The sequence below is a fragment of the Jaculus jaculus genome, chromosome 14 (genome assembly GCF_020740685.1).
Source record: "Jaculus jaculus isolate mJacJac1 chromosome 14, mJacJac1.mat.Y.cur, whole genome shotgun sequence".
NCBI classification, from domain to species: domain Eukaryota; kingdom Metazoa; phylum Chordata; class Mammalia; order Rodentia; family Dipodidae; genus Jaculus; species Jaculus jaculus.
In genome coordinates this window covers 55,883,264-55,899,992 of record NC_059115.1, presented here as the reverse complement: position 1 = coordinate 55,899,992, position 16,729 = coordinate 55,883,264, and the positions used below count along the sequence as shown (strand labels likewise).

The following is a 16,729-nucleotide window of genomic DNA, read 5'->3' as shown; positions in this document are numbered from 1 at the left end:
CCATATAATCCCCGGGAGCTCACTTTTGTTATATTGTGGTCAAAGAGAAGCTCTCCCTCCCCTAACCTGATAGAAAATGGTTACTTCCTGTGGTTGGGGTTACATGCCCCTTAGCAAAGGCTAAAGACACAGGTAGCACAAAGCTATTGTACGAGCCATCAGGGAACTGGAGATTTGGGTGGGAGCTAGGGGATTTGAGCTTCAGGAAGACAAGCATTAGGAGGGATTTATCTGCCTTCAAATATATGAAGTGTTACTGTGCATAGGATGCAGACGGTTTGTTTCCCATCTCCTCTGAGAGTGAGCCAAAGGAAGGCAGGCTTAGAAATAATTTTGAATGGACAGAAAGAATTTTCTGGGGTAGTTTCTTTTTTTAAAGTTTTTGTGATGTCAAGGGAGAAATTTAAGTGCAAGTAGACACTTCTCCATTAGTCTTGACTTAGACAATTCTGCTTGGAACCAGGCAAGTGAATGAGACACACTTTGGAAGTTCCCTTTGTGATTCAAGTGCACATGCTTACAAGTAACTAAAAATGTTCACTTATAAACCACATTAGCTCAGTGAGAACAAATGCATTTTATTATTTTTTTTTAATATTTAATTTATTTATTTGGCAGAAAAACAGGAAGAGAGAGAGAGAGAGAGAGAGAGAGAGAGAGAGAGAGAGAGGGAGAGAGAGAGAATGGGCTCACCAGGGCCTCCAGCCACTGCAAATGAACTCCAGACGTGTGTGCCCCCTTGTGCATCTGGCTAACGTGGGCCCTGGGGAATCGAACCTGGGTCCTTTGGCTTTGCTAGCAAAAGCCTTAACTGCTAAGCTATCCCTCCAAACGCCTTAACCGCTAAGCCATCCCTCCACCCTGAACAAATGCATTTTTGTTGATGCAGTTATGTTCCCAGGCAAGGAGTCTGCTCAGATTTTGTCTTTTATAATTTCATAATTGATGACACCTTTTTGTGTAAAGGAGTTTGATGGGTTAGTGGTTTGATCTTTCATCCCTATAGTGTGGTCTAGTCTTGTCAGGTCCAGTTTATGTACCTGCAGGATTATGCAAGCAGTGTGTATTTGTTTTCATTGCTTTTGCCAAGTCATCAAAAATGGAGTGGCTTTAAACAACATGTATCTGTTGAGTCGTAGTGTGGGGCGGGAGCCTAGGCATTACTCAGCCAGATCCTGCCACCCGCCCCTGCCACCCAGGGTCTCACCAGGGGGTGGTGGTTTGTGGCTCTTTCTGGTGCTTTTCCTTTTTTTTTCTTTATTTATTTGAGAGTGATAGATAGAGAGAGAGGGAGGGAGAGAGAGAGAGAGAATGGGCGTGTCAGGGCCTCCAGCCACTGCAAATGAACTCCAGACACATGCCCCCTCCCACCTTATGCATCTGGATAACATGGGTCCTGGGGAATCATCAGGTCTCAAACCAGGGTCCTTAGGCTTCACAAGCAAGCACTTAACCACTAAGCCATATCTCTAGCCCTGCTTTTCCTCTTCTTTTTAAAGTATATTTTATTTATTTATTTGAGAGAGAGAGAGAGAGAGAGGAAGAGAGAGGGAGAAAGAGAGAGAGAGAGAGGGAGAGAGAGACAGAGAGAGAGAGAGGGAGGGAGAGAGAGAGGGAGAGAGAGGGAGAGAGAAGGAGGGAGAGAGAGAGAGAGAGAGAGAGAGGGAGAGAGAGGAAGAGGGAGAGAGAGAGAGGGAGAGAGAGAGAGAGAGGAGGAGAGAGAGGGAGGGAGAGAGAGAGAATGGGCATGCCAGTCCTCCAGCCACTGCAAACAAACTCCAGACCCATGCGCCCCCTTGTACATTTGGTTTATGTGGGTCCTGAAGAATCGAACCAGGATCCTTTGGCTTTACAGGCAAATGCCTTAACCACTAAGCCATCCCTCCAGTCCTGCTTTTCCTTTTCCAAGCTCACATGAGTTGGCTGACCTCGGTTCCCTTCAGCCCTTCCTGATGTCCCCATTCTGTTGCTGGCTATGTGCTGAGGACTACTTCAGCATCTGGAAGTGCTCCAGGTCATCTCAGATCTGCTGACCACACGGCAGCTTACTTCTTCAAGGTCAGCAAGGACAGTGTCTCACTCGGTAACACGGTCACAGGAAGGACCACCTTGTCACCTTGGCCACATTTTCTGTGAGGTGGAAGCCAGTCACAGGCGCCATGTGCATTGACGGGAAAGGGTTTGCCCTGGAGTTTGACTCATGAGGCCCCTGCAGGACCCTGCCCACTTCACGGCAGGTGGAAAGGGGTATTCTTGCTACTCTCCAAGGCCCAGTTGCCTGTGGGGCTGGCACCTATTTGAGACTTACCTGATCATATAAGTATAGGATTTTTCTGTTCATTTTTATTTATTTATTTGAGAGCAACAGACAGAGAGAGAAAGAGGGAGAGAGAGAGAGAGAATGGATGTACCAGGGCCTCCAGCCACTGCAAATGAACTCCAGATGTGTGCGCCCCCTTGTGCACCTGGCTAACATGGGTACTGGGGAATGGAGGCTCAAACCAGGGTCTTTAGGCTTCACAGGCAAGCGCTTAACTGCTAAGCCATCTCTCCAGCCCAAGTGGAGGAATTTAACCTCAAATGGAGTGCAGGAATTATGGAGGATCCTGGTATGACATATCAGTTCTAGTCTAAGGCTCGTGTGTTTGAATTTAAGTTCTTTCACAAGGAGCACAAACGCTGCCAGCGTTCAGATCTTGACTACTGTAATAATTCCGTAGTCTTGGGTAAGTCACTTAGCTTTCCTGTGTTTTCCTCATTTTCAAGTGGTTAAAATCCTAGCACCCCATGACATGGTGCTCTGGTGAGATGAGTTAATCTCTGTAAGCACTTAGAAGAATGCCGGACACATCATAAACATCATCTAAGCATTAGTTAGGGCGGTATTTGGGATAGGACATCAGATGTCACACACATGACACTCTCATGGGCATTCTCAGGATTTCTTGGCTTATAGCTAGGGCTCTGCCACTTTCTTTTCAGTGTGGGAAAGCATTTCAGAATGCAGAGAATGGTGGCAATTCCTGCAAGAGTTAAGTTTCAGTGAAGACTATATTAATCAGCTTCTCATTGCTGAGACAAAAATACCCAAACCAGAAGCAGTTTAGGGAAGGAAAGGGCTTATAGTTGGCTATGGTTTCAAAGGGAAGTCTGTAGTAACGGCGGGGGAAGCATGGCGGGAGCAGGAAATGGGCATTGTATCGTCACAGGAGGTGGGGGGAGATACAAAGCGCCCATCCTAAGTGGAGCCCGGCTATACCACCTCAAGGCCCCACCCTCAGTGACATGCTTCTTCCAGCAAGAGTCCACCTCACAAATGTTCTCCAACCTTCCCAAACAGTGCCACTAACTGGGATGACGTATTAAAATGGAAGAGTGTCTGGGAGGCATTGCATGTTCAAGCCACCACAAAGACTGACTATATTACTCATGAAGTGGAACGGCAGCTTAAAGAGGTGGCGCAGATCTATAACCTGAGCACTCACGGGGCTAAGGCAGGAGGATTAAGGCTCGTCTGAATCATATAGCATGACCTTGTCGCGAACAGCCATGTCTCCCAGGTGCTATGACAGGCTGATTGCACTTGGCCCTCACCAGATGCTGTTCCCCTGTCTGACACAGGAAGAGCCCGCGGTGGAAAGCGGAGGCAGCTGGACTCCAGAACTGTCCTCTCTATTCTGTACTGCCTTCCCATTTCATTGCTGGCAGCTCAATTTACATGTTGTGACACTACCGTCAGGAAATTCTCATGTAAGTGACGTGAAATAAGCAGGAGATTGTGGGTTCTTTTTGCTTTGCTTAACAAGGTAAGTTCTGGAAAAGCACAAAAACCCGCCCTGGAGTTAAAAACACCCTGGGTGTAATGGTTAATCTCAAATGTCAACTTGATGGGATGTCGAATTGTATTCAGGACAAGCCTTGGGTTTGCTTGTGAGGAGACTCACCCTGATCGCGGTGTCCTGTGGGTTGGGTTCAGGAGCGGAATTCAAAGGAGAAAGCAGGCTGAGCATTAGCATTCACCTCTCTCTGCTTCCTGACAGCAGACTCAATGTGACAAAGAGCCCCATATTCCTGTCACCGCGTGTACCCCACGATTCCAGACCGCAGCCTCCAACCATGAGGCCAAGTAGATCTTTCCTTCCTGAAGTTGATTTTGTCAAATATTTCGTCTCAGCAATGGAACAAGCAACTAGCACACTGGGCAAGTGTGTACACACACACACACACACACACCAGCTATGTGAAATGCTGCTTATCACTACACTTTCATCTGATCCTCAGGAGACACTGTGTGGGAGGTATTCATAACCTTATCTTTGCACGTGAAGACACTGAGGCTCAAAAGTTGCTCACGTGGGCTGGAGAGATGACTTAGCAGCAGTTAAGGCCCTTACCTGCAAAGCCAAAAGGTCCAGGTTCAATCCCCCAAGACCCATGTGAGCCAGATGCACAAGGTGGAACACACATCTGGAGTTCGTTTGCAGTGGCTGAAGGCCCTGGCACGCCCATTCTCTCTCTGCCTCTCTCTTATGGTCTCTCTCTCACACTCCCTCAATGAATACATAAAAAGAAAAAAACATATTTTTTAAAAGTTGCTAATGAGAAGCTGCACCAAGTCAAACTTGAGGTCTTTCAGGACCTAAAATCGGAATGGTTTTCATGGAACAATGCTGTTTTCAACAGAAGGGAGGAGTCCAAGGGGGCACAGTGGATCTCAGAGGGAGGAGAGGGAAGACCCTGGGAGGAAGCAGGGCAAGACAGACAGCAAGCCCTGACTAGCTTGGCTGTGCCTGTACTGGATCTGATGGCAGAAGACTCGGCCAAGGCCCGTATCTTCCAGGTGCTGCTGCCATAAAAGTGAACATTGTCCAACTGCCTTGAATATTCATTGCTGCGTTTTCTCGAACAAACCTTGCTTTGTTTGATGGATGAAGTGAGATGATTTTTGACAGCAGTGGATCGATGCTAAGACACCTAATGCTTTTCATCGAAACAGATTCCTTAAGTGTGGAGAGGAGAGAGAATAAAGAGACGAGCTGCAAGCAGAAAGGGAGACGTGCTGTAGATGAGGAGAAAACATTAACAAGACACATTGTGATGGCATTGTGGATAAGGGACAGTCCAGTTCTAGAATCCCAGGTGTCATTCCAGAATGGTGTGTGCATGTGTGTGGTGCCAGGGATGGGACCCAGGGCTTCTTGTATGCTAGATAAAATCTCTATCGTTGAGCCATACCCTCACCCCAGTAGCGTTTTATAGCTTTCTTCCAGAACTCAGCCAATAAGGGAGTAAATCGAAGACATGCTGATAAACCAGGGTATTTTCAGAACATGATTAGACCAAGAGAAGCATGGCTGGAAGCTCTGGTGTTGGATGATCGCTTCTCCTTGCTGCCGATGCCAATGCTTGCCCTCCGTGGTGGGAAATCCTGCAGCTGCTTCTATGCGTCATCACCGTGCCAATAAGAAGCAAACCTGGAGAAGTATGGCCACTTCGGAATGAAAACTGCTGAGAAAAACTTTGCTGGTTCGAAACCGATCCTTGGATGTTTCGAAGTGGAAGGCTCAGGTGTGGAGGAACGGGCAGAAAGGCGTGTCCAGGGCACTCTGGTGCTAGAAACAAGGTAGTTGTGGAAAAGCCACTGGAAGTTTTGTTGTTGTTGTTGTTGTTTGTTTTTATTTAGTTATTTGAGAGAGGGGGAGAAAGAGAGAGAGAATGGGCACACCAGGGCCTCCAGCCACTGCAAATGAACTCCAGACACATGCGCCTCCTTGTGCATCTGGCTTATGTGGGTACTGGGGAATCGAGCCCCCAACTGGGGTCCTTAGGCTTCATAGGCAAGAGCTTAACCACTAAGCCATCTCTCCAGCCCCCCATTTGAAGGTTTAAGGGTAATTGATTTGAGTATGGCCATTACCTTCTGGTTGCTGGGACAAAATACCCAACCAGAAGCATGTTATGGAAGGAAAGAGTTTATTTCTGGTTTATAGATTAAAAAAAATAATAATTTATTTTCATTTATTTATTTGACAGAGAAAGAGGGAAAGAGAGAGAGATAATGGGCACACCAGGGCCTCCAGCCACTGCAAACGAACTCCAGACGTGTGCGCCCCCTGGTGCATCTGGCTAACGTGGGTCCTGGGGAATCAAACCTGGGTCCTTTGTGTTTGCAGGCAAATGCCTTAACCACTAAGCAATCCCTCTAGCCCTCTGGTTTTAAAGATTTGAGGGAGAGTTTCATCACTGTGGAGAAAGCATGGCAGAGCAGACAGGTAATACATTTCTACATAAAGAACTGGGGCGCTATGAGCACCCGCTGGGGCTGGACTAATAAGCTTCAAAACCCGCCCTCAGTGATACAACTCCTCCAGCAAGTCTCCGCCTCTCGAAGGCTCGCAAGCTTATAAAGCTACGAGGGACATTTTACACTAAACCCAAGCACTGGGCGGTGACCTGCAATGACGACAGGCTTGCCAGTGGGGTGGAGTTGGAGGTAGTGTGTATCTATTCCCATACCCATGCCAGCATTGCTGGCAAGACACCTTGACAGTGTGCCCAGGGCTTAAGGGCACAGATTCCAGGAGCAGGTTGCTACCGATGATCTTGTATTAGTCAGTCAGGCTTTCTTTGCTTTAATTTTGTGACCCACCCGGTGGTAGTGAGGGGTGAGGGAGGGGTGACCAGGGCTGGCATGCAGGCTTCTGTGTGATCTGGTGAGCCAGTATGCAGCAGAGGTCACAGTGCTGGCAAACAATCTGGAATTCACTATGGAGTCTCAGGGTGGCCTTGAACTCACGGCGATCCTCCTACCTCTGCCTCCCTAGAGCTGGGATTAAAGGCGTGCGCCACCATGCCGGGCTAACTTGGTCACTTTTAACATTACCACTGTGACATTGAGAGGACCAGCAAAACCCAACACGATTGACAAATACCATACTTGAGTTGTGAGGCCTACTCTTGGAAGTTCTTGTCTTCCTGTCCTTCTCAGAGTTATTCTCTTTAGGCTGAGTCCCTGCGTGTCTGTCCACGTTGTTACTGAAGCATGTGTTAGGATAAAAGCATGCCAAGAAAAAGCAGTTTTGAGGTGCAGCCATTTTTCTATCTCCCGCAAGGGCAGGACTGTCAGTGATCTTGGGGAGACTTTAAGGCTAGCATGGGAAGGGTAGGCCCTTTCAAGGGGTTGCTCTCACTGCAGAAAGGCCTCAGTTAAGCAAGGAAGAATGACATCCTCTCTGAGCAAAAAAATGACTACTTCTGGATCTTGTAGACCCCTGTGTATTCTGGATATGATCCTCTAGATAGCTGACAAACAAACAAACAAACAAACAAACAAACAAACAAAAAAAAAACCCAAAGACTGATGCATAAGAAACCATTCAATGTATCCCGAAGAAAGTGAAAGATTTCACGTTTCCATCAGAGGATTTCAGCATAAAAGGGTGTAAAATGGAATGATCAGCCCTTTGTGAAAAAAGCAAATCTTGGGGTTGGAGAGATGGCTTAGTGGTTAAGGCGCTTGCCTACAAAGCCAAAGGACCTTGGTTGGATTCCCCAGGGCCCACATAAGTCAGATGCACAAGGGGGCACATGCATCTGGAGTTTGTTTGCAGTGGCTCTCTCTCTCTCTCTCTCTCTCTCTCTCACTCTCCTCTTTCCCTTTCTCAAATAAATTAAAACAAAAAAAACAAAAGCAAATCTTGCAAGGCTCAGAGGAAAAACAGCCAGCTAGGCTTGGTGATGCATTCTTGGAATTCCAGCATGTGCATGGTGGAGGCAAGAGGATGAAGGGTCTGGGAGGGAGTTCAAGGTCATCCTCAGCTGCGTAATGAGTCTGAAGCCAGCCTGGAAGCCAGGAGACTGTGTCACCTGCCTTCGGTCTGAGATGCGATTGAGGAGCCTGAGCTTGGCAGCCTGCACAGGGCTCCATGCTAGAGGCTTGCCAACCTGGAAGAAAGGTGGACATTAGTTAATGTTGGCCAGCAATGCCAAACATTGATTATTAGTGTCTTGCTTCCTCTGTGCTTGGCATGAGAGGGAAAAATGTCACTCCTGCCTTTTTGCTCTCTGCACCCACCGCGCCAAATTCGGGTTACGTTCAGGGTTGCCTACAAAATCTGCCATCGACCGTATCTGTTATTTATTCATGCCTGAATTCCATGCTCACAAGACAGCTTGGTCACAGGGAGAAGCTTAGTCAGAGGGTGGATGTTTTGGTAGCTGCTTTCTCAGAGGCTGAGCCAAAACGGCTTAAGGACAAAAAGTCACCCCAAGTAGTGGTGTTGGATTATTAATGATTCTTATAAAGCTACTCGATTTTCCCCCCTTTTTTTGTTGAAATGTAAAGCAATGATACTCCCTAAGCTACTTGCTACTTATAAAAAATATATTAAACAAGGTGGAGAGAAGATAGAACATAAGGACCCGAAGGAGGGGCTGAAAGGCCAATTTGAGGCAACATCCTACAGTCTGGAGGTGCGGGCCAGCTCTGCAAATGACACCCCACTCAGGGCACAGACTGGAACACAGCAGCGCCTCTCAACAGATCAGCTCTGGTTGCCCTGGTCTCCCGCACCGGCAGCCAGTGAGGAAAGTTTCCAAGTCTCATCTCTTGCCTCTTTTATTCCCATGACTTCCACTCTGTCCAACTCTGTCAGGCAAATAAAGGAAAAAAAGAAGTAGAAATGATCAGTTACAAATGTGTTCCAAGACGACCAACAGAAAACTCACTTTATCATGGCTGAAATAACTCAGAGTTCATTTTCCCTCCTAGCACACTAAGTTTGGAAAGAATCTATGGGGTTCTTGGTCATGGCTGACATGTTTGCAGCTCTCCTGGCTTTTCCCACATACTTTACACCTCATGGTCACAAGGTGGCTGTCACAGTTCTCAAACCTCCCTTTAAGCCTTACAGAAATGGGAAAGGGGAAGGAGGTACCAGTCTCTATAGGAAGCACAGCGAAACCTTTCCATAAACCGCTGGACTTCCTTTCTTTTATGCCTCACAGCTTAGCACCAAGTCCATAGCTTTCCCAAGCTTCAAGGGAAGCTGGGAGTTGGAAGTGTGGCTTCTCAGCTTCCATAGCAAGAACTGACAAAAGAGGAGAGATGATACTGGATTTAAGCAGACGATAATGCTTGCCATAAGAAGCAATGTAAATCCCACTTAAAGATGAGTGCACCCTGGCCACACTCCCCAAGATGCGTACTCAGTAGATCATGGTACAGGTCAGAAGTGTGGGCTGTCTGAACGTATGAACTCCTAGTTTGGTTAGGGTGATCAACCAGATCAGACAGCTACTGGTCAACATGGGGAGTTTTGCTTTCCCATGAACACTAACTGGGGATCCCCTACAGCCTTATCTTCCTCTAGAACATCTAAGCCCTGAGGTGGAACTCCATCCTGCAGCCATGCCCTGATAATTGTCTTGAAATCAGAGCAGGTGTGATGGTCTGCATAAGATACTCACAAGAGTGAACCTATTCGCATTCCTACATAGAAAGAGAAAAGGAGATCTTTGCCCGAGACTTCAACCACTCTCTCCTTCTTGGCCCACGCCAGCTACACATCATTTACCCTGGCTGCACATGGCCTTGGAGCGTGCTTGAGAATATAGGAGGTGGAAGACTGAATTGGGTTGGGGGACAGTGAGGCAGCTTCTGTGAGGCATCGCCCATGCTGGGGTGGGACTGTTTGCTGATGCAGTTGTTTTGGATCAACCCATGATTCTCTAAGCAACTCCTCACCCAAAGCTCCTGTAAGTTATTTCAATACATGGATCAGGATGGAATTAATTTCTTTGCTCAATTGGTGTCTTAAATTGCCTTAATGTGTGTCTCGACCCAGGAAAATCAATGCGGCGCCCTCTTTCCCTTCCTACAATGACTAAAGACTAAAATAAAACCAGTCTTTGCCATACAGAGCCTGATCTACAAGGTTGTAATTTCTGGAGACTCAAGACACAACCTTTAATAACATCCCAGTCAATAGAAACCCACTTTGATGACCTGTAAATAGATAATAAACCCTGGGGCTAAAGCCTTCCATTCTATAAAAATTCTATAAAAATAAATTGAAGTAGGAAGTATTCATTCTGCAACCCTCTGATGTGATGTGTGGAAATGTGGAACTGGAGAGGAAGATCTCAGGAATATATATATATATTTGTATTATAGGTCCAACCCAAGCAGAGTGTCCCAGCCCGAGTCTCTTCAAAGCCACACTGTATACCAAGTGTAGGCTCCTCACATCACCATAAGAAGCTTCTGGCACACCCAGATGTTCCTCCTTTCCTCTCCCATTTCTCTGGAACAGATGAAGTTAGACGCTGACCTGATTCCTTGTTAAGGCATGTACTATACTCATTCTTATGATGAAGATTTGTCCACAGTGTCCTGAGATCCAAACCCATATCCAAAGTGACAGCCAAGGAGCAGCTGACCAAGATGTGTGGCTCATGTCTTAACGCAGCATCTTCCTGAGAGCTGGGGGCAGCTGTGCGTACTGCCCTGAGGCGGCTTGAAGGATTCCATTGGCTGCAAAGGGGATCCCATCTCAAAGCCTTTTCCCTTCATTGTTGTGGATTTTTTTTTCTCTGCATAATGGAGGATTTCATTTTCCTTCTTTTTTTTAAATATTTTTTTGTTCATTTTTTATTTATTTATTTGAGAGCGACAGACACAGAGAGAAAGACAGAAAGAGGGAGAGAGAGAGAATGGGCGTGCCAGGGCTTCCAGCCACTGTAAACGAAATCCAGACGCATGCGCCCCCTTGTGCATCTGGCTAACGTGGGACCTGGGGAACCGAGCCTCGAACCCGCGTCCATAGGCTTCACAGGCGAGCGCTTAACCGCTAAGCTATCTCTCCAGCCCTTCATTTTCCTTCTTTGTAGGTAGAGACATTTACCACTTGATTGCTCAGCAGGCTGGCGTTAGGCAAAACACAACACACACATGACCTTGCTGAACCCTCCGGTGTCTTGCAGAAGCAGGCCCACCATTTATTTATCAGCATGGTAGTGAAAGGACTTGAACTTCACAGATGGCATCAAATGACAGAACTTGGTCTGTGTGCCTTTAGTGCCCACTTCCTTTGTCTTCCATGTCTTGAGCCCAAATAAAGGATCAGGTTAGGAGAAACGGTTTAGGGGTTTAATGAAAGTCACTGGCATTCTCAATGACCGGAGTTTTCTGAACATATTGGAGTCAAACCTTTATCGCTTAACCTCATTTTATTGTAAAACTATACAAGCAAATTGTTTTCAAAACATTTAGTCTTGCGGACAAGAACCACCCCTGCAAGATAACCCACTGCTGGGCTATTTGGGGTCCAGAGACAAATACACTTAGCCTAAGACTGTGCTTGCTTGCTTCATTTTATTATTATTTTTTTTAAAGATAAAGCCTTCATAGCCCAGTTCTCCATATGTATAAATATATTTGAGGGAGAGAAATTAGGGGTGTTCCAGGGCCTCCTACTGCTGCAAATGCACTCCAGACACATGTGCCACTTTGTACATCTGGCTTTGCATGGGTACTGGGGAATTGAACCTGGGCTGTCAGACTTTACAAGTAAGTGCCTTTAATGATGGAGACATCTCTCCACCCCTTGCTAAGACTTATTATTTTGTTTTCTGGGTGCAGAAGGACTTCCTTTAGAGTGACATAGCAGCCTTATTCCCACTGATTTTTTAAAAAAATGTGTTGGCTATGTTATATACTTTTAAACTTTTTATTCATTCTTTGTGACAAATTCATACATATATAATCATATTTCGATCCTGCAGACCCTTCTAATCCTCTTTAATCCCCTTCCTACTCCTGGTGAACTCCTTCTTCCCATCACTTAATAGCAATAGATAAACCACTGAAGAGAATGACTCCCCTTACCCCAGGGATCTTCAGGGAGGGGTAAGGTCTCATGAGCTCCCTGCGCAAACATGATGGAACGTTGACCAGCCGCACCTTCTGCAGCTCTGGTAAAGTCAACCATAGCTGCTGTGAACGTGAGTGCAATACCTGTATCCTATCTAGACAAGGGGATTTCACAGCGCTCCTCCCCACCCTCTAACCCTTACATCCCCTCGGTCCTGTCTTGTGCCCGATGTCCCCAGCGAGCCTCGGACATGTTCCGCATAAAGCTGAGGACTTACCAGCCACTTGTTTTCAGCGCCTTGACCAATTACGAGGCTGTGCATTGGATACCGGTGTGTTGGGGCACGGAAACCACCAAACGAGGAAGTGGCGATGCACTGCCCTCATCTGCTGCTCACCTGCTGAGAACTGAAGGCCTGTTCCTGCATCCCTCTGTCTTAGGCACACTAGGGTGGCTGCTCACCTCAACACACTACCCGGTGTTAGACAAAGACAAAGACTCTCACAAGGCTTTTTTTTTTGGTCCATGGGAAATGGACTTGTTGCAGTCGGGTTTGCATTGCTGGTAGAAATCACCCAACCAAAAGCAGCTTGTGGGCAAAAGAGGTTTATTTTGGCTTACAGGCTTGAGGGGAGGCTCCAGGATGGCAGGGGAAAACGATGGCATGAGCAGAGGGTGGACATCACCCTCTGGCCAACATCAGGTGGACAATAACAACAGGAGAGTGTGCCAAACACTGGCATGGAGAAACTGGCTATAACACCCATAAGCTCGCCCCCAATAATGCACCACCTCCAGGAGGCATTAATTTCCAATTGCCATCAGCTGGGAGCCTAGCATTCAGAACACCTAAGTTTATGGGGGACACCTGAATCAAACCACCACGGGACTCGTTTGCATGCCCTCCTTTTTGGTAGCACCTTGAAATGAAATGGTCCTGAAATGGATTCTTGTTCCACTTGTGTTCTAGCAAAACAAATCTGCAGTTCTTCTTTCCCAAGCTCCTTCGCCTTGCTCTGTAGTACTGGGTCTCACTCTCATCCACACAGACTCAAGCGTCGATCGGGCTGCTCTGGGGACAGATCCCAGGGCTGTGTTATTTGGGAAGAGATGTAGCTCGCATGCTGGTTTATGAGTTTGCTTTTGCTAAATGATTCCACACACCTAAAGATCACCTGGTCTTTTTTGTTGTTCTGTGTTTCCAATCCCAATCAGTTTATCAGAGTTGTCAGATGAACTGAACTCACCAAATTACCAGGTAACTTATAGAAGCCCTCTGGCCCCGCACACATCCTGCCTGGATCTCATGTAACCTCAGTTGCTTCCGCCTTCCCACCTACTCCAGCATCCAGCCGCAGAAAGGCACCGAGCACACTTAGAAGTGTCCAAAATGGACACGAGGGACATGACTCACCCATCCAGGAGTAGAAAGTTCGGATGGGCCCTGCCTCCTGCGTCCAGGCCTGATATCCTGAATTCCCACATGTTGGCAAGTGACCTGTACTTTGGGACCAGAATGGCTTCCCTGGTCATCCACACAAGGCCTCTGAAAATTTCCACATTTGGAAATACACGACGCAGAACTCCAAGGAGCTGAGAGCTCCCTGGATACTAAGCTGCATGCATGCTGGGGTCATCTGCACATGGCCGTTCTCCATTCTCACAATGACAGTGTCACTTTTATTTATTTATTTTCATTTTGGGGGCAGGGAAGCAAGTTTGATGGATGGAAGTGCGTTGCATAGCTGGTGACTGAGATGAGAGATGACAGGCTTTCCATTGCCTGCCACTATAGACTACTGCTGTGGATTCCAAGAGCACAATTCTAAAACTGGCCAAAAAATAAAAGATACTGGAAACATAATGCTTAAGACATTTAGGTTACAAAAGGAGAGAGAGAAAAATCCAGATAAGAAAAGAAAGTTAAAGCTTTAAGATACACACAGAATGAAAAGCCGGGGCTATAAATAAAGTCACACCACCTAGTTCAAGGTCTTGGTTCGCTTGTTTGTCGAACAGATCTAAATGAGTTAAGCTAGTTAGAATAGAATTGAGATCAGCAAGCATGCTCTCATCAGAAGTAGGTTTGCTTGTTGTTATTTTGGTCATTATTATTACTAATTTTAGAGGTATTTGCTGAGCACGTATCTAGAGTTATTAGCCAGTCATAATACCAAGATTAAGAAAATACTGAAAACAAAAAATTTCAAAAGCAATCCAGAGCAGGGAATACAATATTTCCTGTCAAAATGTGGCTTTCATGATTTCTTAAAGATTTTTTTTAAGAGTGTGTGTGTGTGTGGCATATGCACATGTATGTGCCCATGCAGTGCCCCATATGCTTATCGGTGGCAGGGTGTACCCACATGTGGTGGTGGGAGAGAAACATTGGGCATCTTGCTTCATCATCCCTCTGCTTGATCTTACTTGATCCAGTGTCTCTTACTGTTCCTGGATCTTGCTGTTTTCTTATGAGCCCCGCCATTCTCCCATGTCTGCTCCCCACAGGACACAGGATCAGGGTTGCAGATGTGCGTGGTCATACCCAGCTATTTATGTAGGCCCTGGGAATTGAACTTGAGTCATCTTTCAGGCCTCCTCAGACCTTCCTGCTCGAAACCACTGGACTACCTTTCCAGCCTGATTTCTTAGAGATGTTTCCAAAAATAAACAAGAGAGGTGCTAGAGAGATTGCTTAGCAGTTAAGGCGCTTGCCTGCAAAGCTTAAGGACCCAAGTTCAATTCTCCAGGTCCCACGTAAAGCCAGATGCATACGGTGGCACATGTGTCTGGAGTTCGTTTGCAGTGGCTAGAGGCCCTGGCGTGCCCATTCTCACTCTCCTTTTCTCTCCCTCTGTCTCTAGTGTTTAAATAAAAATAAATCTTTAGAAAAAAAATAAGCGAAAGTGACCCCCAAACCCCAATTCTGCTAATCCTCCTTCAGGAAATATTGCATCCAGCTCTTCTGGGGCCCATGTTTAGAGTGTAGGCACTCACAATGGTCCAGCGTCTGACATACTGTCATAGGCTTTTCTGCTATCCAACCTCTAACAAAACTAGGCTGTTCCGAACCCCTGGTGATAGGATTGTTTACTTGAATACCAAGAAAGCGCCAAAGCCAGTGTGTGGCGTGTGCCCAGGCTGACTTCGAGGGGTTCGTGCTGTGAGATCTAAAGTCCTTATGAGATTGTCCAAAACAAAACAACATGTCAGCCGGGCCCATGGTGGTTCCAAGCGTGCTAAATGTGTCCGTGACAGGATCGAGCAAGCTTGCCTTACTGAGGAGCAGAAAATAGCCTTGAAGGTGTTGAAGGCACAAGCACAGAGTCAGAAAGCTAAACCAATTTGGAGCTTTTAACAATAATAAGAAACCAAGTCTTGTTCTGTGAAAAAATAAAATAAAAAAGTAAATGTTGCATCCAAAGCTATGCTCAACGTTCACATGGTGTTGAATATTGACCTGTAGCTGGAATGTTCTGGAAGGAGAGTATCTCATCCCGGGTCCAAGTTCGGTCTGCGTTCAGCAGTGTCATGTGGCCTGCTGACAACAGATGACCATGGTAATGCTGACGGTCCTACTTTCTACCTTAGAAGTTTCTCTCCGTTCTCTCTCCTGGTATTTGGACATCACCAGGGCTGTGGCATTCATAACTCCAGTGCTGGAGCATTTACGGCCTCAACTTGTATTGCTTTCCATCCATTCTCAGTGTTACAGACAAATTCCTTCTGTGGGCTAATCTAAAATCTGCCTCCCTCCAACAATGTTCACAAATTGGCCTCAGCCCTGTGTTCTTGGCAGCATGAAACACCACCCCGCCCCATCCCATGGGGGTGGGGGGGGGTGGTAGATAGCCCTGAAATCCATCATTCAGGTTGTTGGCAATTTCATCTTTCCCAAAATTTGCTTTCTCGGGGAAAGAGCTTGAATCCCAGGATACAAGCCTCAGCATTATGCTGGGAACAATGAACTTACTGTGTAGACTGTTTTTGGACACAAACAACCTGCATTGCTTAACAGTTTTGTGCAAACATGTTCTAAGAGGCTTCAATATAAGATTTGGTCATTTCAGCCCCAGGCAGACTGGCCACATTTCAGGCTTGCAATAGAATCACTAGTTCACAGTCACCTGTGCCACCTAGCTTATTTGTTTTGTTTGCTGGGATGAAACCTTTTACCTATTCTAATGCCAGTGGGGCCGGATCATCTTTGACTATTTCCATATTCAGGATAGAATTTTTCTACCTAGTCCAATGCCTCTGCAACCCAGAAATAGAGCAGAATCTTTGTGCTGTGATTCACAAGCAATGGCTTCTCAAGGCTGAAATAAATTATGAGAGAAGGGTGGCACCAATATTTAAGAAAGGCCTACCTCACATATTCACTAATAATAACTTCCTTCGTATTGTTACTTCCCTTCTGTAATGGAGTTCAAAATGCTTTACAGGAACAGCCTAATTAGATTATTTTATTATTTTTGTTAGGTGTGAGCAATATGCGGTATCATTATTTGCACTTTATAGAGATGGGATACAGGGAACCCTGAACATGGGAAAAAGCAAGAGCTGGGAAAATGCCCCATACTACATTACTCAGGCTGTGCCTTACCCTATTTCTTCACTTATGAGAGAGAGAGAGAGAGAGAGAGAGGAGAGAGAGAGAGAGAGAAGAGAGAGAGAGAGAGAGAGAGAGAGGGAGAGAGAAAGAGAGAGAGAGAGGGAAAGAAAGAGAGAGAGAAAGAAAGGCATGTAGAGAGAAAGAGCACACTAGAGACTCTAGGCACTGCAAAAAAACAAAAAAAAAAAAAACAAAACAACTCCTGGGCTGGAGAGATGGCTTAGTGGTTAAGCGCTTGCCT

The 16,729-nt window shown here is 46.3% G+C and overlaps 1 pseudogene; it reads left to right on the top strand.

Moving 5' to 3' along the window:
* Nucleotides 1-14,871: 14,871 nt before the first annotated feature.
* On the top strand, nucleotides 14,872-15,231 carry LOC101596864 (annotated as a pseudogene).
* Nucleotides 15,232-16,729: the final 1,498 nt, after the last annotated feature.